Here is a 24,435-nt window from a genome sequence, read left to right as displayed (position 1 = left end):
GATCGGCAGGAAATGCAAAATGGCTAAGAAGGGGTGGCTAGAAGACAAATGTAAGGATGTAGACCCTTATCTCACTACGGGTAAGATAGATACTGCCTACAGGAAAATTAAAGAGACCTTTGGAGAAAAGTGAACCACTTGTATGAATATCAAGAGCTCAGATGGAAACCCAGTTGTAAGCAAAGGAGGGAAAGCAGAAAGGTGGAAGGAGTATATAGAGGGTGTATACAAGGGCGATGTACTTGAGGACAATATTATGGAAATGGAAGATCATGTAGATGAAGATGAAATGGGAGATACGATCCTGCGTGAAGAGTTTGACAGAGCACTGAAACACCTGAGTCGAAACAAGGCCCCCGGAGTAGACAACATTCCATTGGAACTACTGACGGTCTTGGGAGAGCCAGTCCTGACAAAACTGTACCATCTGGTTAGCAAGATGTATGAAACAGGCGAAAAACCCTCAGACTTCAAGAAGAATATAATAATTCCAATCCCAAAGAAAGCAGGTGTTGACAGATGTGAAAATTACCGAACAATCAGTTTAATAAGCCACAGCTGCAAAATACTAACTCGAATTCTTTACAGACGAATGGGAAAACTAGTAGAAGCCGACCTCGGAGAAGATCAGTTTGGATTCCGTAGAAATACTGGAACACGTGAGGCAATACTGACCTTACGACTTGTCTTAGAAGAAAGATTAAGGTAAGGCAAACCTACGTTTCTTGCATTTGTAGACTTAGAGAAAGCTTTTGACAATGTTGACTGGAATACTCTTTTTCAAATTCTAAAGGTGGCAGGGGTAAAATACAGGGAGCGAAAGGCTATTTACAATTTGTACAGAAACCAGATGGCAGTTATAAGAGTCGAGGGACATGAAAGGGAAGCAGTGATTGGGAAGGGAGTAAGACAGGGTTGCAGCCTCTCCCCGAGGTTATTCAATCTGTATATTGAGCAAGCAGTAAAGGAAACAAAAGAAAAATTCGGAGTAGCTATTAAAATCCATGGAGAAGAAATAAAAACTTTGAGGTTCGCCGATTACATTGTAATTCTGCCAGAGACAGCAAAGGACTTGGAAGAGCAATTGAACGGAATGGATAGTGTCTTGAAAGGAGGATATAAGATGAACATCAACAAATGCAAAACGAGAATAATGGAATGTAGTCGAATTAAGTCGGGTGATGCTGAGGGAATTATATTAGGAAATGAGACACTTAAAGTAGTAAAGGAGATTTGCTATTTGGGGAGCAAAATAACTGATGATGCTCGAAGTAGAGAGGATATAAAATGTAGACTGGCAATGGCAAGGAAAGCGTTTCTGAAGAAGAGAAATTTGTTAACATCGAGTATAGATTTAAGTGTCAGGAAGACATTTCTGAAAGTATTTGTATGGAGTATAGCCATGTATGGAATTGAAATATGGACGATAAATAGTTTGGACAAGAAGAGAACAGAAGCTTTCGAAATGTGGTGCTACAGAAGAATGCTGGAGATTAGATGGGTAGATCACATAACTAATGAGGATGTATTGAATAGGATTGGGGAGAAGAGAAGTTTGTGGCACAACTTGACCAGAAGAAGGTATCGGTTGGTAGGACATGTACTGAGGCATCAAGGGATCACCAATTTAGTACTGGAGGGCAGCGTGGAGGGTAAAAATCGTAGAGGGAGACCAAGAGATAAATACACTAATTCAGAAGGATGTAGGTTGCAGTAGGTACTGGGAGATGAAGAAGCTTGCACAGGATAGAGTAGGATGGAGAGTTGCATCAAACCAGTCTCAGGACTGAAGACAACAACAACAACAACAACAGCATCACCCAGAAAACGAGACAAATTAGAAACTATGTACTTTATTAATAAAGTTCTAAGTGCCACAGCCGAAATTCTACTAGTTCTAGGTGCCAATAAGAACGTTTTATGTGGTAATTACTGCTAATAAGAAAACAGAAATTCTTAATAAACCTTTTTACACATAAAGCGGCGTTACCGGTTTCGAAACAACACGTTTGTTTCCAGTTTTGCTGTTGTTTGTATTTATTGTCGACTGTTCTTTCATACATCTAATGTTTCTCTATAAAAATATATTTATTAACAGTGAATAGTTGCTGCCTTGTCCTTTGCACGACACAGCATGTATTCTGTATACAGCCACCATCTCAAGAAAGTCAATTCTCAACAAAATATTATGAAAAAGCATTTTGTTCCAAATGTCGTTAATACTGAGTACTATGTTCTATTTGTGATAATAGAAGTGCAGAAATACAGCATTATGTTTTTAACTAATAGAACTGCAGCTAACAAAAGCCACTCCTCACGTCTTTTATACGTCCGAGCGCTAGATGTTCACATAGGTTCTTCAAGGACCATGCGCTACGTATTACCGCATCTTTGAAAAACTTTATCCACGGTTTGGCTCAAGCATCTAGTCTACGGAGATGCAAGCGATTAACAAGAACAGAAAACACCGAAAACGAGTTTGGGAAAGAATGGAACTTAGAACATCTTTCACTGCCACTCCTCAGTCGTTTTTTCCGCTTTTCAGAGCACGATTGCTCTACTTGTTTCAATACCACAAAATCTGTTTACCTTTGTTCGCAGATATGTAAATACTAACATATATCTTGTACAAATCTAAGAGTAAAATGAAGTGGCGAGAGTAGGCACTGATATCTAAATTAATGCAAAACCTTTAAAAATTTTTTAAACTGTGGCTATATGTTCCCATAAAACCTAATGATCTCTGTAATAAACAGTCTTTATAAATATTTGAGCATAATTTTTACTGAATTTTTACATATCTACCAAAGGCCCTTATAACGCTGAAGAATACGTATATAAAAATCCTACTGCTTCAACAAATTCAGATTTGTGAAACACGATTATGAGAAAGATATTATCAAAATTGTGCTCATTTCCTTCAGGCGGAGTTTATACGTCCAAAAACTGGGTAAAATGCAGTATATGTTAATGAACATATCTGTACGACATTCGTTTTGCTGATTACATCCTATAGATCGTCTCTAGTTCAAACCAGCTGAGAATGACTTAATACAGAAAGTCCAAAAATAATCTTGACATTAGACACAAAATTATATACAGCAAGTGCACAGAAAAAGAGAAAATTAAAAATTGACAGTGATAACATAGAAATAATTGATGAGTTTCTCTATGGAGTGTAGTTGAAGGAGTTAATTAGAGGGACAGGGCACAGGGTAAAATGTTCTGGATTGCTTTTGGTAAACAAAATACTTATTAAGCGTATGAATCCAATGGGTCTGAAGAGGAAAGATTACGATCAGCGCGTGTTAAATGTTTTAAAGTACTGGAGAGAGAAATAGCCGTTCTATGTGGAAACCATTCAAAAATTGTCAGTGATTACTGTAGATGAGCATACTGGAAAGTAGGAAAAGGAAAAAGAAAAGAAATGGATGAAAGGACAGGCTGGAGGGAAATCTATAAATATGATGGCAGGGCACATGAAATCAAGGTGAAGAAATTACAAGAAATTACAAATTATCTGGTAGGCAGTTACTGTTTAAAATTTTCTGTCGGGTGAGCAAAATAAGACTGACCCAGAAAACATTCTTTGATCCTAAATATCAACAAGATTCATATCCGGAGGACCCACAATCAGTTCCTGGTACTGACAGTGGAACAACTGGAACAGGGTGCTGTCAGCATCTTGGGCCAATTGAGAAGCTCTTTGAATCATAAGTAGAGTCTAGAACGTCTGAAAATCCGATAACGGCCGGTGGAATGTGTGAAGACCACGCACCATTACACATCGCGTTTCCAAAAGGACTTTAGTTGCTTGCGGATGACACGGCGTTCAGTCATTTCCAACTAGTCCGAGAGCAGGACGGCGGAGCTTTACTTTGCCTTGGAAGATAGGCAACCCTACATACTTAATCGGCCTCGGATGATGTAGACTGTGTTGCCTATCTTACGGTTAATGAAGTAAACTAAGAAAAAAAGGTGGTCGTGCGTTGGCGTTCTCGCTTCCCACGCCCGGGTTCCCGGGTTCGATTCCCGGCAGGCTCAGGGATTTTTTCTGCCTCGTGATGACTGGGTGTTGTGTGATGTCCTTAGGTTTGTTAGGTCTAAGTAGTTCTAAGTTCTAGGGGATTGATGACCATAGATGTTAAGTCCCATAGAGCTTAGAGCCATTTGAACCATTTTAAGAGAAAAAACTTCATAAAGTGAGCAACTCAGTAACGCGTTTGTCCACTTATGGCCATTTTGCAAGCTGTTATTTGGCTTGACATTGACTGATGGAGTTGTTGGGTGTCCTCTGGAGGGACACCGTGCCAATTTGTGTCCAATCCCGTAGTGGTTGGAGGACCCTGCCAATAATGCTCCATATGTTCTCATTTAGGGAGAAATCCGGCACTTTGCTGGCCAAGGATCAATCAATAGAAGCCCCGTCGTGTGTGGCCAGGCGTTATCTAGCTGAAGGTTAAGCCCATTTTAGTTCGGCATAAGAGCAACAAAACGGGGCTTAGAACAACCTCGACGTACCGCCGTAGTTAAAGTGCTATAAAAACCAATGAGACTCAAGACCAACATTCGAAGATCTCATGTGGTACGGCAGGGGGGACAATCACGTTGTTGTTTGGCGCGCCTCAAGAGACGTTTTCGGCCGCTAATCTCATTGACTGGTGTCGAACTGAGCCTCGAAGAGCAGCGAAGACTTGTTTGGAGGCGCCACGGACAATGGTGAGGTACCACCCTGTCTGTCGGCCCCCTTACAGACCGACAACCAGGAGCGGTGGTCCGTGGTGCCACTTCTTTTTTAGCAGGACTCCTTTGTCTGTCATCCACGACATCCTTACAGCAAAGCGGTATGTCGACGATATTCTGTGCCCCGTTTAGTTGCCATTCATGGCAAGCCAGCATGGTCGTCCATATCAGGAGGATAACACCCACCTAACCACGGCGACGGTTTCTGCTGCTCGTCTTCGTGCTTGACAAACCCAACTTTGGCGAGAGAGGTTGCCGGATTTGTCCCAAACTGAAACAGCTGGGAGCCTTATAGGCAGAGCTCGCGAGTCTGACGGTCTAACGCACTAATTGGACAGAAATTGGTATGTTGTCCCTTAGGAGGACGATCCGCCATTACCACCTCGAATAACTGCTTGCATAAGGGCCAGAGGTGGACCAACGCTCTTTCTCTCAAATAAATTATCCACTGTTTATGAAGTTGTTATCACGTGTATTTTCACATGTGCATCATATCTACCGATTTCCGTCCCATTCGGATAATTCCTGAGTGATGCGTCGCCTTTTTCTTTTATCTTACGGTGCAATTTCCGGTCCAGTTTTATTTTGCAGATCCTGTATAAGGACGCCGCCGCGAAAAACTTTAACGTCGAAGGAAGTCTTTATTGGATTCCAAGAGATAAGAGAATATCTTGACTACTACCTAATGAAATATAGGCAGGTAACAGAAACATTCTTGATGTGGGACAGAAAGGACAGCATCGGTCGTAGTATGATCTGTCTGTCTTTTCTTTATTGCATTGCAAACATTTTAATGTTTCGATAAAGCCGGAGGACGCCCAGTTGGCTGATGGAGAGGAATTTAGCTGCATTACCGACTGAGATGAGATAGTGTTGAAGACATCACCATTAGTGGCGGTATTATACAACATATGCTAAACTGATTATAAAAATAAAGAAGGCATTCTAACACGAGGGATATCGTGACTGTATGTTCATTTTAGACTCTCAGTTTTGCTGATTATTTGAGTCATGTCTTCTGGTTGGTCTGATGCGGTCCGCCACGAATTCCTGTCGTGTGCCAACCTCTTCATCTTAGGGCAGGTCTTGTAACCTAAGCCCTCAATTATTTCCTGGATGTATGGCTCAAATGGTTCAAATGGCAATGAGCACTATGGGACTTAACATTTATAGTCATCAGTCCCCTAGAACACAGAACTACTTAAACCTAACTAACCTAAGGACAGCACACAACACCCAGTCATCACGAGGCAGAGAAAATCCCTGACCTTGCCGGGAATCGAACCCGGGAACCCGGAAAGCGAGAAAGCTACCGCACGACCACAAGCTGCCTTGGATGTATTGCAGTCTTTTTCCTTCTATACAATTTTTGCCCTCTACAGCTTCCTGCAGTATCATGGGAGTCATTCCGCCCTTTCTTAACAGATACACTATTCTGTCCCTTTCTGTTGTCAGTGTTTTCCATACATTCCTTTGTTTGCCGATTCAGCGAAGACCTCCTCATTATTTATCTTATCAGCTCACATAATTTTCAAAATTCTCCTGTAGCACCTCATCTCAAATGCTACGATTCTCTTTTGCTCCGGTTTTCCCACAGTCAATGTATCACTACCATACAACGCTGTGCTCTAAACGTATGCTGTTAAACAACGTCTGCAGGCAATCTACTGGGACGAGCTCTTGTCAACCAGTCAGCCAGTCCCAACTGTAGGTTGCCTGCCCAACTGCTTCCAGGAGCGGCAAGAAAATTACTTTCACTATTGCATAAAAGTAGTCATTAAATTTAAAAAGCATTCAATTCACTCATTACTGTTGTAAGAACGTATTTTTCCCGTAGTTTCCTCCAGTGATGTTAATATTGCGAAAATTCATTTCTAAAAACGTGAGTATCACGTTCGATATCCACTAATCTGTGCCCTCGTGTTCTTCCGTACAATCGTACGTTGAAGGTTTGACGCAGTAAGTCACATACAATTTATAATTTCGGTAACTTTAATGTTTATGTTTTGATGCAGCACACCTCACGGCTCGCATATTGCTCAGATTATTTTCAACCTATTATTGAAGAATAACACATACCTGTTTCCAACAAATCTACACATAAAGTAAACGTTTTCGAAACTTTTTCTTCCTGACACCCATACAAACTAATGCAAAGTTAAAGCCTATTGCCTTCTAAATTTTCCCTGTTTAAGCAGCAAAGCTTCATCATCATTCATTAGATTTTAAGTTATTCCTCATCTACTGCTTGCTGTGTTTGCAACACATTATGATGACTGTAAGCACATCTGTCACTGAAAGCACCTGCAAAATTACATCATTGTACGGCATAGGAGGGGACACCGGAAACTAAGTTTCATATTATTACTACAGACGAGTAAGTTTCCACTTTAAGTGGCCCAGACACATGACACCATTTTTCAACATAGTCACCACTTCTGTATAAACAATGACTGGAACGTAAGACAAGGCATCCATTTCCTCGACGAAAGAAATACGCTCATTAGTCATGGAGCCATTCGAGAAACTGTGTGTGAACGCACTCATCCGCAGCAGCTGTTCATTCACCTTGCCGAAAAGATGATAATCGTGTGGTGCAAGACTTCGTCTTCCCGACCCGCATCTCTACGTCTGTGTGGCCTCGCCCGAAATGTCGGCACTATTTCTCTACGGATGGACGCAACCTTGCCTTTGGTTCATACACCACGAAAATTTTACTTCGATTTTGAGTGCAGCTTAGACGTTCCTGCGCACAATATTAATATAGGGACACCGCAAGTTTGGAGTACGTTTCCAGTCTATGTGCCATTTCACATTCATACTGCGATGCAGCTGTTATCCGTACCGCAACAGAAATATGTCTGCAAGGAACCCGATATTCGTTGTGCAGTCTGACAATGTGCACCGCTGCACAGCGGTCTAAGCTTAGAACGACATGTCTAATATACTTTCTGACGTTCCTTCGTAGTTCAAGAGATATGACGTCATAGAAACTGGGTTTCGTGAGAAACTAGCTTTTGTTAACAAAAACTGGTTCAAATGGCTCTGAGCACTATGGGACTTAACATCTGAGGTCATCCGTCCCCTACGTAAACCTAATTAACCTAAGGACATCACACACCCATGCCCGAGGCTGGATTCGAACCTGCGACCGTAGCAGCAGCGCGGTTCCGGACTGAAGCGCCAAAACCGCTCGGCCACAGCGGCCGGCTTTAATTAACACGGAGCACAAATTACCTAAGTTATACACATCCAGTGTTGGATGATGGGAGCACTTAACGACTTGCAACAAAGTTTAAACATAATTTCAGGAATTTTCTAAAGATTGTCTCGCTTAGTGATCCGCAAAAATATGAATGGCGAAGGATTTATCGACATTTCACAGTTCATGCCACAAAAACTAAGCATCAGACACGATGTTCCAATTTAATAATTCTAGACAGCTAACTCTATTTGCTACTTATTTTGTAGACAGTACTCGCATATGCCACTGAAGATACATACAAAGTCGTGGAGCTGATCTACGAATGGCATTTCGATTCTTTAAAGACTCGGAGGAGCAGGGGAAGGGCTTGGATTAATGGTGTATTTTAAATTACGACTAGTTTCTATCATTCAGTACTATCTACAGATCAATGTTGTCTCTAATAGTGACTAGTTATTTTTTTAATTAAAAGAAAGCGGGAAGCTATAAGCTTACATCAAAATAAAATATGTCACAACAAATTCTTGCTGTCAGATTGTAATGCTGCTACGCATATTACTGTTGCAAGACCGTATATGTCACATACTTACCCCACTGAGATGGATGCCGCTAAGATTCATTTCTAGAAACGAGAACACTTTCATTATTCACGTATCTATCCTCTTTTTAATCATAAAGTGGTCAATCTCTTGTTGAGTCGACGTCACCGGAACAATAAACAATTTATTACCTGTCTTCCATCCTCCTGCTCCCTTCCTCTCCCTCTCACCCCCCCCCCCCCCCCCCCTCTTTCCCTCACCGTCACACCGAAGATTTAGGATCACACGACATCTCTGCCAAACCCACAGTGATAGCGCTGTAACAGTAACGCATTGTACTCGTATTCGAGAGAACGGATGATGAAACTCAGAGTTACGTTATTCATAATTTCCCCATATTGAGACGCCATTAGGAAAGGTTTGGCCTTTACCATTCACGTCCTTCTTCAACTGGGACTTGTGCAACGTTTCCAGTGATCACGCCATCGTCGGGATGTTAAACAGTTTCTTTTGAATCCGTGAAGACAGAATGATACCAAGGAAAGTTGTGATGAAGTGCACTCTGTCATTTTTCTAGTGGAATGAAGCTTTTCTGGAAGACAACGTACTGTTCCTTTTGCAAGGATAAATATGAAAGCGAACTGGCTACGAATTACCATGGTAGTTGCTCGTCAAGGCTATTCGTAGTAGCTACGATTTAAGTATGTTTTCTATGAAACAGAATGGTAGTCTCATAAGCGCAATACAAAATTCTTAGGAATTTTGAATTTAGCTTCACGCTCACACAAAAAATTATATGTTGATGAAAGCCATATTTTGTTAAATGTGAATTAAGAACACATGAGTTTACAACTGTCACTTGTCGTATTGACACGATATTACCACAATTAATGCTTGAAAGACCAAAATTATTAGCTTAAGTGACACGACTTTTAATTTTACTCCAGGGGTCTACGACCGACGCGAAATGAATGAAATTAAATAACGGCTTTATCGTTGCGCCGCAAATATCAGTAATATTACTCCGCAAACAGCTGCCCCTCCAGTGAACACGCGTGCACTGTCGATTGGTTTCAAACGAACGGTTCAATTACCTTTATCAAGAAAAAAAATTAATATCATTTCAAGTACTAACGTCCGTAAATTATACCACGAAGGCGAAAATCCCTTTCCAGAGCGTACAGTGGCACTGTGGCCAGGACAATGACCTACTATGCGGAAGGAGGGCAGCACTGGATCCGGCTATTGAGCCACACCTAGGAGTGTGTGTGTGTGTGTGTGTGTGTGTGTGTGTGTGTGTGTGTGTGTGTGTGTTTGCAGTGCATCAAATCAAGCGAATCGCTGCACGGGAGTTTTTAGACAGTCGTACCCATTGCCTTCTTCATTTTCCATTTAAGTAACGTCTACGCATCTGACCACCTCTACATCTACATCGAGATAGGCCTACATGTTTCGCAAGTCACCGTATGGTGCTTCTCAAAGAGGGCCTTGTACCACTATCAGTCATTTCCTTTCCTGTTCCACTCGCTAATAGAGAGAGAGAAAAACGGCTGTCTAGTATACCCCCACAAGAGCCCAAAGTTCTCCCTATTGTGTGGTCGTTACGCAAAATGTACGTTAAGGGCAACAGTATCTTCCTGCATTCAGCATCAAATGTTCATTCTAAGTTTTCTGACTAGTGTTCCTCTAAAATAACGTCGCCTTCCCTGGAGGAATTCCCCTTTGGATTCGAAGTATCTCCGTAATACCTTCGTTCGAAGCTTCTGGTAACAAATCTAGCAGCTAGTCTCTGAGATACTTCAATATCTTACTATAATACGACCGGATGTGGAGCCAGACACTCGACATCTAATTAAGAACAGATCGTACTATAGTCCAGTATGTGACCCCTTGCGGTACCACACTTTTCTAAAATTCTCGTTAACACACTGGACTCGCTTTCGGAAGGACGACGGCTCAAAACGGCCATCCACATTTAGGTTTGGCGAATGGCGGTATGGTTCCTCTCAAAGGGGACGGCCAATATCCTTTCCCATCCTTGACAAAATCCGATCTTGTGCTCCATCTCTAATGGCGTCGATGTCAACAGGAAGCTAAATCCAATCTCCTTTCCTTCCTTCCTTCCTTCTAAAATTCTCCCAAGAAACCGAAATGGACTATTCGCCTTCCCTACTACAGTCCTCCAACGTTCGTTCCATTTCATATCGCTTTGCAACATCTCGCCTGTAATCAATATGATAGTAGGATTACGACAAGCAGTACACTACTAACGCTGTATAGATGTATTAAGGTATCGTTTTCCGTACTTTTTTTTTTTTTTTTTTTTTTACATTTGGAGCAACCTACCACTCATCACAACAACTAGAAAGGTTTGTGTAAGTCATCCTGTGTCCACTTAGAGTAACTCAGTGACGACACCTTCTGTACTCCACAGTATCGTCAGCTGCAGACTGGTGCTCGTCCTGTCCTTCAGATCACTTCCGTACACAGAGAATAAGAGCCGTCCTTTCACACTTGCCTGCGGCACTCCTGACGATACGGAAAAATGTACCGCAATGGCTAATCGCCTTGGGGCCCAGTCCCTTGCTTCTGTCAATCCGTGAAGAACAGTAACTCAGTGCAGAAGGAACTACCAACAGCCCAGTCAGTATACGACGCTAATATAGTTATTCGTCACTACTTATTAACATAGGCCGTAAAATGTACACAATAATTCATATTACTGATTAAAAAGTAGACATTTTATGCAGCATACCTTGGAACGAGAGTCGCAGCTTTTGAAGGAAGCTGTTTCCGTTTTGTTGCTGAACCATATTCCACAATTGTGTGTAATGAAGAAGCTGAAGAATGGCTGGCAGTTGCCGTTCGTTTTCCTTTACTTCTGGGAGCTCTTTTACGAGTCTTAGCAACATAACATGATTGAGTGCAACATTTTCGTTGTAAAATAACAACTGCACCCAATTAAATAATAGCGCCCATGGGCCCATTTTATCATCAACTGCGCACTTCAACTGTTTTGTAAATACGCTCATGTGAAAATATTGATAGGAATACACTCTATGGGCTCTGGATTTAAAAGGGATGAAATAAAGTGAATGAACAGTTACCAACGATGGAATGAACAGTGTCTTGAGAAGAGATTATTACAGATCATCAACCTATGGAAAGCAAAGGTAACGGAGTTTAGTTAAATGCAGCTGAGGGAATTAGATCAGAAAATGAGGCATGAAAGTAGAAAACTAATTTCGCTATTTGCGTAGGAAAATAAAAAATGGCTGCAGTACATAGCAGGATGCAAACAGACATGCCAATGGCGAAACAACTTACCTGGAAAAAGAAAGGTTTAACGCATGGTACACATTTAAGCGCAAGGAATCGAATTTCTGAAAGTTTCTGAACTGCAGCATAATATGGAAATGCAACGTGGGCGATAAACAATATAAGCAAATGTACAAAATAAGTTTTTGAAAAGTAGTGAGACAGAATATTAGAGAAAATTATATATCTGGCTCGAATAAAGTAGTGAGTGAGAAATGTAAGTGATCTAGGATGCATTAGCTCTGCAAAGATTTTCTTGAGATAGACTAACATCGAGAGCTGCATCAAACCAGATACTGTATTGGTGCATTCAACAACAATGACCTATCACTTTCTGGTGAAAAATGATTAATATTACACTTCAGAAATAACATACAGTTGACTGTGTGCATTATCCGTGGTAACACTAATAGTTATTGTAGCCTCTGATGCAGATAGTATATAGGTCTTAGTACTGGCCTTTACTTTAAACTCTCAAGTGTGCAACTCCAGTGTTCTTTGTCGTTTCATTCAAAGAAATTTCTCAGTGGTATACGGCAAAGCGGTTTGTCAGTAAATATGTTTTCTAGGAACCTTGTTCTTTAACCTATGCTTTCTGGACATTTCAAAAAAATACTGAAAGCGACGACGTGTGATCAACTGTCATTGGGTATGTATTATGTCTCTACGAACTTTCCCTCATTAACGTCTCCTTTCTCAGAAACTGTCTATTCCTACACTCAAACACCACCCCTGTTAACGACGCTGAGATCAGTGAGAAATGAGAAAAAGCTTTAAGACGCATAAGTGGTATCACAATAACTTCAGTAATGCGCCAAGGCATTTTATGGGACGGATTTTGGCACATAGATACAAATAGTCTTGACTGGGACTGCCTATTTGTAGTTTTCTTATCATTTAAAACGAGCGAAACTTTTTACGCGCTTCCGTTTACAAGGCTTGTCAGATGTGCTGCGTCGAGAAATATATTTTCGACGATAATCTATGAGGAAAATGAATTATTAATAATTACTTAACGGCATGCTCCGAATGTATATCGAATAACTAATGTAGCTCTGTTATATGGAAGAATAATTCAAGCCAGATAAGAAAATAGAGCGACAAGTAAGATGCCATGTCTAGAGAACACTTAGAGTTTCTCATTTCATAGGTCTGTATTCCTATAATCTTACCGTGGCTACATTACCTCCACTGTATCTACTTGACATTCGAAAAAGTACTTGGAACAGGAAAACAAGGCCAAAAGATGAGACAGTGATATCACAGTTATGACGATCACCAAAAACGGGCCCAAAATTGTTACTTCTGTGCATTCAAGGCTGAGTCACAAACATATGCTTGTCGAGCTGTCTGAAGTAAACCAGTACACGAATACGGGCAATTATTTCATAGTATGCTCCCGTGGTGCAATTTTCACATTGGCAGAATACCGACATGCGAAACTGGAAGGATAAGACAGATGGCTTACCTGCTGTCTCTATATAAACATGATGTAGCACCGGTAATTCGAAGGATCAAATGCAGAAGCTACGCAGACTTAATCTAAATGACGTATCCTAGTTAAAGTAGTCCGCCGCACTCGAGATGCACGGCACCGGCCAGTGGGTCTCAGGACGAACCGGCCTTCTGCCGCCAGCGGAGCGCTTCGACTCCGGCATACGAACCGGGGGCCGCCGGACGTACCCCTCTGTGTCCGCACCCCGCAGTGACTACGGAGCAACTGACCCCATGTTGCGTCCGCTGCTGGGAGTCGCCACAGCTGGAGATCGCGTGGAGGGGGCGTCAAGCGGCCCGTCCTAGGGCGCATGCGCGCCGATGTTCGGGAATGCAGCCGAGCGCATGCACTTTCCGGCCCGGTTTTGGTGGGGGATCGGTCTCTTCTACCATTATCAAGAGCCCATGAGTAGTCTGCTTTCAGGTGCACGCGTCCAGAGGAAGTATACTGCTATTTCACTATAGTCTACATCTACATCCACATGATTACTCTGCAATTCACATTTAAGTGCTTGGCAGAGGGTTGATCGAACCACAATTATACCATCCCTCTACCATTCCACTACCGAAGAGCTCGCGGGAAAAACGAACACCTAAACCTTTTGTTCGAACTCTTGATATTATATTTTGATGATCATTCCTACATATATAAGCTGGGCTCAACAAAATATTTTCGCATTCTGAAGAGAAAGTTGGTGGCTGAAATTTCGTAAATAGATCTCGCCACGACGAAAAACGTCTTTGCTCTAGTGACTTCCATCGCAACTCGCGTATCATATGTGCCACACTCTCTGCCCTATTACGTGACAATACAAAACGAGCTGCCCTTTTTTGCACCCTTTCGATGTCCTCCATCAATCCCACCTTGTAAGGATCCCACACCGAGCAGCAATATTCTAACAGAGGGCGGATGAGTAGAGTGTTAAGCTGTACCTTTAGTGGACATGTTGCATCTTCTAAGTGTCCTGCCAATGAAACGCAACCTTTGGCTCATCTTCCCCACAATATTGTATATGTGGTCTTTCCAACTGAAGTTGTTCATAATTTTAACACCCAGGTGGAATTGACAGCCTTGCGAATTGCACTATTTATCGAGTAATCGAATTCCAACGGATTTCTTTTGGAACTCATGTGGATCACCTCGCACTTTTCGTTATTTAGCGTCAACTGCCACCTGCCACACCATACAGCAATATTTTCTAAGTCGCTTTGCAACTGATACTGGTCTTCGGATGACCTTACTAGACGGTAAATTACAGCATCATCTGCGAACAGCCTAAGAGAACTGCTCAGATTGTCACCCAGGTCATTTATATAGATCAGGAACAGCAGAGGTCCCAGGACGCTTCCCTGGGGAAACATCTGATATCACTTCAGTTGTACTCAATGATTTTGCCGTCTATTAATATGAACTGCGACCTTCTTGACAGGAAATCACGAATCCAGTCGCACAACTGGGGCGATACCCCATAGGCCAGCAGGTTGATTGGAAGTCACTTGTGAGAAGCGGGCTCAAAAGCTTGCCGGAAATCTAGAAATACGGTATCAACTTGAGATCCCCTGTCGATAGCGGCTATTACCTCATGCGAATAAAGAGCGAGCTGCGTTGCACAAGAACGTTTGAAATTGCTTGATGATGACGTCTGTCACTTGGCGCTACAGTGTTGCCACATGAAACACGGCTCGGTTAAAGGCAGCACGCAAACACACCTGGTCACTTCGCGAGTGCTGTTCATGTAACGAGGACCTGTTATGATCGGGTATGGCGGGAATGCGACATGCTAAGGCCAAAGCTGATTTTAAGCGAGCAGTGACTGAACTGCGGCATAGGATGCGTTTTGTAGCCCTCAATTTACATTCGTGTCCTAACCTAACCACATCATAGTGATGTGCGACGTAGCCTAGGAAACGGCGGCCAACAATCTGTAGCCAAACTAAAATCACGATTGCTTTGCTCATGGCGATTACAGCTGACCGGATAGAGGCAACTCAAGACAGAAGATAAATCAGTTTCAGCGCTGAAAGCGTACTGCTACTTCTCGCTTTTGCTACTCGAGCTGAAGCGGTACCGATATATAACCACTCCTCTTTGGAACTCATTGACAAGGTATAGGCGACACAGGTAGATTCCAAAAGAAAGAAGAATGATAGGAAGAAAAACAACAGCAAATAAAAATATCAGCACGATGATGAAAATGATGCAACAGAGGATTAAAATTAAAAAAGGACTGAAAGCAATTAATCAAAAATAATAACAGTCATTTTGGTAAAGATTTAAAAGAGAATTGTATATACAATCTCCTGGCGATATTTGAACCCGCATCCATTTGCACTGCAGACTGTGTCGTTACCACTCTGCTTTGGAACACATTCACATTGTATGTTTGTCTATAGAACCAGTTTCAACGATCAGTTCTGCCTTCAAAAAGTTCGTTTTTAGAACAGTATGAAGTTCCATGTTGTATGAAGTTTACTTAATGTAGGCCGATCTCTGTGATGATAATTCAATATGCGAAGCCGAACCATCTCTCCTATGAAAGAATCCAGTAGTCTTTGGCTAGTGGTGTGTACGAAATATTCGTGTTTCGGTATATATATATATATATATATATATATATATATATATATATATATATATATATATATGTGTGTGTGTGTGTGTGTGTGTGTGTGTGTGTGTGTGTGTGTGTGTTTTGGGTGTGTTCATCAAGTATGATGAAATGCGAAATAAATGGGCCAGATCATCAAGGACGAGGGACTGTAGGCTAACAGGAAATAGAGCGAATGAAATAATTTCTCAGCGAGTAAGAACATATGTTTCTAAACAAAATATGACGGTCATAACTTCAACTGCAGAAAAAATGCAGCGCTCACGATTGTTATTCAGGCACGAAAATTATTTTTATGTACATGGCACCTCTGAAACAACTGGTTTCACTATATTGCTGTGGAAACGATTTTCAGTAACAAAAACTATGACATCAAGTTAGTGTATTGTGTATTAAACAAGGTCCCCCCAGTGGAAACGGAAACCACCTTCCCCCACCCCCCTCCGGGAACTTCTCATACCGGACGAATGTTTGCGTGGTAGTGTAATTATGGTGTACGCGTACGTGGAGGCAGCGTTTGCGCAGCGAACGTCGACGTAGTGAAACAGGCGGATTAAGGGGAACCAGCCCTCATTCGCCGAGGTATAAGGAAAACCGACTTCAAAACCATCCACAGGCTGTCCGGCACATCGCACCTCGACACTAATCCGTCGGCCGGATTCCTGCTGAGGAATGGAACGCCTTCCCGCTCAGGAAGCAGCGCGTTAGACTGCGCTGATAGCCGGACGGGCGATATCAAGTTTACATGACATTAGTATTACACACAAATCAGACTAATTTCAAGTTAAAGAGAGATGGGCACAGCAAAATTTTAATGTAAAACTATAAATTATAGTCTAACCCTTAAAGCATAAATGATTTCTGCCATGAACGACTATTTTAAGTAGCAGTGTCTTTCGCATGAATCCACGGATGCTATATGAGACAGACACATTTAGTGGTACACTCAGGTAGGCTCCGTACTTCTACCAATATAGTGAAATATAGCAGTTATGTCTAGCTTTAAAAGCAGTAGTCGGTACGAATTTGAAAGAAAGTATATCTAAATCTCTGGAACGTAAATTTGAGTGTGTGCTGTTATTTTTACGAGTATTTTGGAGATGAGACCACTATCACAGTATATGCTTTTTATTTAGAACTACCATTTGTTTTAGACATTATGAATTTATGGAAGTTTAGAGATGTGGCATCGTCTCTAGGGAAAATGTGAAATTCCTTTTAAATATATCACGTGAAAGCCTGGATAGTTGAACACTGGATGTCCCAGTGGCTCCTAAATAACTGGCTGCTTTTTCCATTGCTTCTGGTACTTGTTGCTTAATATGGTAACATAGGTTAATTTAGTGAAAAAATTAGAAAACCAAATTTTTTTTCACTCTAATGGTTGATATAAAGATTAAATGTTAACGGTGCTTGTAATGTTGAGACTAAAAATACAAAAAATTAATCTAAAAAAGGATCATTTTTTCTTTATTTTGCATAACTTAACTGCTTTGTCAGTCTCAAAGTACAGAGTGTTCAGTCAGCGAAATCCTAAGATGTTTCACAATTAACCTAATCTTCCGAACTCAAGCTGAGCAGCAAGACAGTAGGTTGAAAAGAATGCACGACACTTCAAAATACGTTACGATTGCGTGATGTGTACATGAGACTAGCAGATGGTATACCTTCAACCTTAGAGGATTCGCTGCCCTATCTCTATAATTGGCCCTGTCGTCAACGGGTGAAAGGCAAGGTGTTTTTTTTTAAACTCATAATATTCTTACTGAGCTGATTGATCTCTTTCTATTCCTCAGCGCCTGACAGAAGTTATGTCCACATAAACCGCAAAACCAGCAAAAGCAAAGAACATCAGAAATACACTGTAAAACAAAAGAAAGAGTGACCCAAACACGAAACCAAATGGAATGGAAATCGAAAGATTTGATGCACACGTACAGAGAAACAGAAGATTGAAATTTAAAAAAATGTAATTTATACGAGAGAATTACTGAAAACAACAGACAAGATCGCTTAAACATTTCGTTATTTAGAACACCCGTGTCGACAGACTTTGCTGTCATCTTTAGGTCTTAAAAAATCTTTTTGTTGTAAAACGTGTTCATTTACATTGGATCTCGTGGCAGGCTGCCATGTGAATGAACATTAGACTCTCTGATAACTCAGTTAGAGGTCCAACGTAAACTGAACATATTTTTTAAGACCTGAAGATGACAGCGAACTCTGTCGAAACCGGTTGTTTTAAAAAGAAATATTTGGTCGATCCTGGCTACTGAAAGCTTTTAGCAATAAAAAGCAGATCGCTTCTTATTTCCTCTCAAAATCAGAAAATTCGATCTGTATTCAAGAGAATCATCTCCACAAGTTGAGCAATTCAATAACTCGTTGGTGCTCCTATGGCCCTTGTACAAGCAGTTATTTAGTTAGGCATCAACTGATAGAGCAGTTGGACATCCTCCTGAGGGGCATCGTGCCAAATTCTATCCATTTCGACCGTTATATCGTCGGAATTCCGAGCTGGTTGGAGGGCACTACCCATTATGTTCCAAAGGTTCTCATTTAGGGAGATCCGGTGACCTTGCTGGCCAAGGTTAGTTCTGGCAAGGGCGAAGACGAATAGCAGAAACTCTCTTCGTGTGAGAGCGAACATTGTCTGGCTGAAATGTAAGCCCAGGACAGCTGTCCATGAAGGGCAGCAAAATGGGGCGTAGAATATAGTCGACGAACCGCTGGGCTCTAAGGGAGTCGTGGATAACAACCAAAGGATGATTTCAAACAGCATCCCAAACCATCACTCCTGGTTTTCTGGCTGTATGGCGGGCGATAGTCAGGTTGGTATCCCACTGCTGTCCCAAGCGCCCCCTGACAAGTCTTCGCTGGTCATTCGGGCTCAGTTCCAAGGGGAAGTCATCACTGAAGCTAATTCTACTTCACTCATTGAGATTCCAGGGCTAATGTGCTCAACACCACCACACACTGACTTATTGGTTCCCAAAGAGTATAAGAAGTCGGTACGAGCGTCATGCTTATACAGCTGGCACGAAATCTGAAGAGACGTCAGCTTTCAGATATAAAAACACGAGCGTCATTTCGATTATCTCGCATAACTCTTTCTTGGTATTCCGATTTTACTTCGCAGTAGTGATTTTCACTTTAGACTCAACGAGAGGTCAGATGAATCAAGGAAAGGAATAAAATAGACACTTTCAAAAGGACAGCTCCTCGCCGCAATACACACAGGTAGAAATCAAATATCATATAAATGTACAGTTGTGCAGAACACAAAAGTTTGTTCATAGCTTGAAAGAACTAAGTGAGTCTTATTCAGGAGGAAAGTCTTATTTTGCTCCAAATGCGCTTTAACGTACAACTCAGGGATTGAAACGGCCTATTATCATGACCAATGCTGTAAATTTTTCATTATAATTATTTGAGCTATTACTTTTCACTTCAAATTCATGCATGAAGCTGAATTGCAGCTCGACTGAATAACGGCTATTTTCTGTTTTGTATTAGATGACTGGAATAGAAATCAGTACCCAGTTTTCCCAGTAGCTCCGTTATCGCGGTTGATGATGCTGTTTAGAAATTTCGAATTTATCGAATTATTCGTCGCACTGACATATCATTTAAAACAGTCGCATGCACACCACCTAGCTGTAGCATACACGTTATGTGAGGTATACTTTGAACTCAGCTGCCATAACCTTACCTCCCCCACTACGTGTGGCACTTCGCAAGTGAGCCACCACCACTTCCACCGTCCATCGCTGTAGCGTCTGCACACATTGATATATTTTAACCTATTATATATACAGTTAGAGCATTCTTTCGATGAGTGCCAAAATTTGTTTGTAAGGAAGTATGCTAGTTACGGCGATGTGGTTTTCTTGCAAGTGGTTCCTTAAGCTATATAATGTACACTATGTGTTCTAAAGTATCCGGACAACCACAACAATGTACGTTTTCCATATTAGGTGCATTTTGCTGCCACCTACTGCCACGTACTCCAATACAGAGACCTCAGAATTTGGCGCTTCACGGAACTCACTGATGTCGAACGTGGTCAGGTGATTGAGTGTCACTTGTGTTTGTACACGAGATTTTCACGCTCCTTAACATCCCTACGTCCACTGTTTCTGAGGTGATAAAGAAGTGGAAACGTCAAGGGACGCGTATACCACAAAAGCGTACAGGCCGACCTCCTCTGTTGACTGACAGAGACCACCGACAGTTGAAGAGAGTCGTAATCTGCAATAAGCAAAGAACTATCCAGAACAGCACACAGGAATTCCAAACTACTTCAAGATCCACTACAAGTACTACGACACTTAGGTGGGAGGTGAGAAAACTTGGATTTCGTGGTCGAGCGGCTGCTCATAAGCCGTACAACACGCCGGCAAGTGCCAAACGGCGTCTCGGTTAGTGTAACGACAGTAAGCTTTGGACGACTGAACAGTGGAGAAACGTTGTGTAGAGTAACGAATCATGGTACACAATGTGGCGATCCGATGGCAGGGTGTGGGTATGGCGAATGCCCGGTGTACGTCCACTGCCAGCGAACACAGTGCCAACAGTAAAATTCGGAGGCGTTGGTGCTAAGGCGTGGTCGTGTTTTTCATGGAGGGGACTTGCGTTGTTGTTTCGCGTAACTCTATCACACCAGTCCTTCATTGATGTTTTAAGCACCTTCTTGGTTCCCACTGTTGTTGTGAGAATGCATGCATGTACACCGTAAGTGTTAACATAAATAAACATATTACTTTTTAGTCGTACACATGGCAGTATACTTAGAAACTACCTTTCTTTTCACAGGCTATAAGTTACTAAATAGAAGTTCGTCCATTGAGCAGAAGAAGAAATGATTTTTGGTTGGATTTAAATCTTTCTTTGCTTTCTCTCGGAGGTCTTTTGTTTTTTGGGAATATGATAAAGACTATTTGATGCTCCATACTATATTCCTCTCTAAGCCACTGACAGCTATAATTATAGGACATGAACGTACATTTTTCCTCTAGTATTATAGGTATGGAATTTGCTGTTCTTCTCAAATTGCGGTAGGTTATGTTTGATGAAATTCATTACCCAATTTATGTATTGTGGTGGTGCCGTTAAAATGCCTAACTTCTTAAAGGGGTTTCTACATGACGATCACGGGATAACACCACGTATTATTCTTATTGCTCGCTTTTGTGTAGTCAGTACTTTCCTTCTAAGTGGTGAGTTACACCAGAAAATCATTCCATAAGATATAATTGAATGGAAGTACGCATAATATGTCAGAGGGCTGATGCGTTCGTTTCTAAGATTTGCAGTTATACGAAGAGTAAAATCAGCGAACTTCATTGTTTTGAGATGCTCAGTAATATGCTTGTTTTAATTCAAATTTTCGGCAATATCTATAGATACACTTTTACATGTAATCCGTTTGTTGCCTACAGGATGTCGACGCGATACTCAACTTCTCTCTACGTCTTTGCCAACATCTTTTCCGTCACAACCTCAGCACTATCTCGTATTCGTGCCTCAACATCGTGACTCCCCAAAATATTTCATGAGTGGCTATGTTTGTGAAAGTGGTGGCCATGATATAGTAACGTCACCACCGATGAATCTGTAAGGAAAGTTTCCATCAAAGAACTGGCGAACAAATGACCTCCTGATGTGAGAATGTACAATCTGTTTGAAGCATCACGCATGGTTGAAATTGCAGGAAATGAAGTTTAGGGTACAGTTCTAACATGCCCAGCTGAACTGTTGCCGTAATGGTAGGCTCAGAGAAGAAAAGTATTAAATTGTCCTGTTCCGTATTATGTAGCACCATTCATTTTCTTTCAAGCTACCCCTTATCTTCTGCACGAGGTAACGTGGATTCTGCGACCCCTAGATCGGGACAGAGCGCCTGATTACATTCCCGGTTATGTGAAAAGTCGCGTCTTCGGAAGAATGAACTTTCATTACGGTAGTAATTGACTGCAACGATTGGCATCACAATGTCTATAGTAAATTGAGCACATCTGCAGTATCATATCGCTGAATTACCAACAAGAGATGCACTTTGTATGCATGGAAATTCAGCTCTTTGTGTAAAATCGTGACCAAATTATTCTGAGGAACGCCTGTCTCTCTGGAAACACGACACGATTCCCACGGACTGCGTTGAAGTGCTATACGCACTTCATCAATAAGCACTCACCCACGGTCCGCCGATTCTTGCCTTGTTACAGACGTTAGTCCGACAGCAACACTCCTAACTTACGCCACCTGTAACAAGAGACAGAGTGAAAAGAAACTGTCAGAGTACATAAAGAATATTATCTATAAAATATTGAGTTGTGGTACCATATAAACAAACGTATACACACGTGGAAGTTTCCATTTCCAACAAACTGCATAGCTGTACCTAGCATTGTTCCTGACAAGCAGTGTTTTGTGTTTCAGGTTGATTGTTTTATCTGTCTCAGTCTGTGCTTCCAAAGAATAGTAAGACTGAAAATTAGTTAGTTCTAGATGACAGTCTTAGTACATCCTTTGATGCAATGACTTTTTCCGTGGTGCGTAGCATGCTTTGTCACTTTCCTACCCAGAACCAGCACGTTGCTTTCTGTTGGCCCTGGCGCGAACTTCGTAATCTGCCTGTGGAACTCTGCAGAATTACGCAAGCGAATCCTCAAGACGACTGCCAAGATCGATCGCTGCTGATTATTCTGGGCAGCGTCAGCGCTTCTCTGGCACGCATCAGAGGCTCCTTGCCTCTCCCGTGGCTCTGAATCGATTTTCCGATTCCTAGCAAGAAGACAGAGCTGCAGTGCTCTACCTATACTGTTAGAGAGCACAGGTCATTCAAGACATAACCTCAACGCACCAAGTTTCCATCCGAATACCACTCTGACCCTACAGCGTAGACTTGACGGTCATCATCACACTTTTTTTTCATGAACGTAATTTTTATTCTAACGATGTCATGCTATTTGTTCCAAAGTCAGTACCCGGTTATTCGTGGCTTTCTTAGTTTCTTGTATCCTAAACAAAAAAAAATGGCTCTGAGCACTAGAAATGAGAACTACTTAAACCTAACTAACATAAGGACATCACACACATCCATTCCTGAGGCGGGATTCGAATCTGCGATCGTAGCGGTAGCGCGGTTCCAGACTGAAGCATCTAGAACCGCTCGGTCACAGCTGTCGGCGATCCTAAACACTGTCATAGGATTATGTTAGAGCTTTGATCTGGCAGGCCGTTTTAGTGCAGAGAGGGGGGGAAGATTGTATGTGTTAACTGCCTTAAGGTGCATTAAGTATTTCCAGGACTTATAATTAAATTTTCCCCGGAGACATTTGTTTATCATCTTTATCTATGATAATGATCGAAGCTTAAGAAATGAATTAAATTTGTACTATCGCCGGGATTTGGAACCATGTGTCTTTACTGTTGAGGCACAAATGCTAGCCATTACAACACAACAGCACTGCTTCTAATGTTGCTGCATGGACTACCCTAGTCCAATGCCCTCCCTAACATTACCTGAAATTCACAATTTGACATCAGACGCCAATGTCTCGAGGAAAATTTACTTGTATGAGATCTGTAGATCACCTACACCTGGGGTACTGGCAGGATTTCCCCAATACGTCCTATGCTAGGGTGCTATTCCAATACCGGAGAGCCTAGGCAATAGTGACGATCTAAGAAGGAGAAAATAAACTGATGATCTGAATTGAAGTTTGTGTTAGGGATGGCTTTGTACAAGGGTAGTCCGAGCAGGCATGTCATCTATAATGTTATGATGGCGTAACAGCTAGCATTCGCGCCCAGTAAGCAAGGAGACACGTTTTCAAGTCCAGGCTAGGGCACGCATTTTAATTGTCTCCAGGTTCCATCAATTGCGGGCCAGTTTAACACTGATTGACAAAAAAGGGAAGCATCCAGAAGGGAAGCAAGAAGCTGAATGAAACATCAGGAGTTGAGAGGACATGTGATTACAAAATCTAGTCAAATTTGCAAAGAACTTGGCTATATGAGCTCACTTATCAGTATAACTCCGCACTTGCTCTGACCTTGCTTCGTTAGTACAGGTGCTATAAAGCAGTTGTTTCTGCTCCTGAGGCAAGCTCGTCCAGAACTCCTGTGACTAGACCAAGGTATTCTGGATGCTAATACTGGGACGGATTTTACGTCCGAGCTGGTCCCACATACGTTTTATCAGGGACAGATATGGGGACCTTGCTGGCTACGTGAGAACTTCAACGCCATGGAAATTATTTATAGTGATATGTCCCACATGTGAATGAGCCTTGTCTTGTTGAAAAATGACAGCACGATACTGTCGCATGGAATGAGATATTAGCATGCAGCAAGTCTGTGATACATCGTTGTGCTGTCAGAGTTTACTCAGTGACTACCAGCTGAGGTTATATCTGGTGGTTCCATGGTGGTATCATGGCGCCCGCAGTAACACCGTTATAAGTCTCCAGAAAGTCGGAAGAACGGAACACCACCGCAGGTCGCATTCCATGCTTCCCAA

The 24,435-nt window shown here is 41.9% G+C and overlaps 1 protein-coding gene across 1 annotated transcript in view; it reads right to left on the bottom strand.

Annotated features, from left to right (window-relative positions):
• LOC126334547 (PDF receptor-like) overlaps positions 1-13,505 on the bottom strand; it is a 466,998-nt gene extending 453,493 nt beyond the window's left edge. Inside the window, exon 1 of the mRNA XM_049996914.1 lies at positions 13,274-13,505. The gene's annotated coding sequence lies outside the window, so the exon portion shown is untranslated. The remainder of the gene's footprint in view (positions 1-13,273) is intronic.
• Between the last annotated feature and the right edge of the window lie 10,930 nt (positions 13,506-24,435).

Source organism: Schistocerca gregaria, chromosome 2 (genome assembly GCF_023897955.1).
Source record: "Schistocerca gregaria isolate iqSchGreg1 chromosome 2, iqSchGreg1.2, whole genome shotgun sequence".
In the NCBI taxonomy this organism is placed as follows: Eukaryota; Metazoa; Arthropoda; class Insecta; order Orthoptera; family Acrididae; genus Schistocerca; species Schistocerca gregaria.
This window is presented reverse-complemented; position numbering and strand designations above follow the sequence as displayed.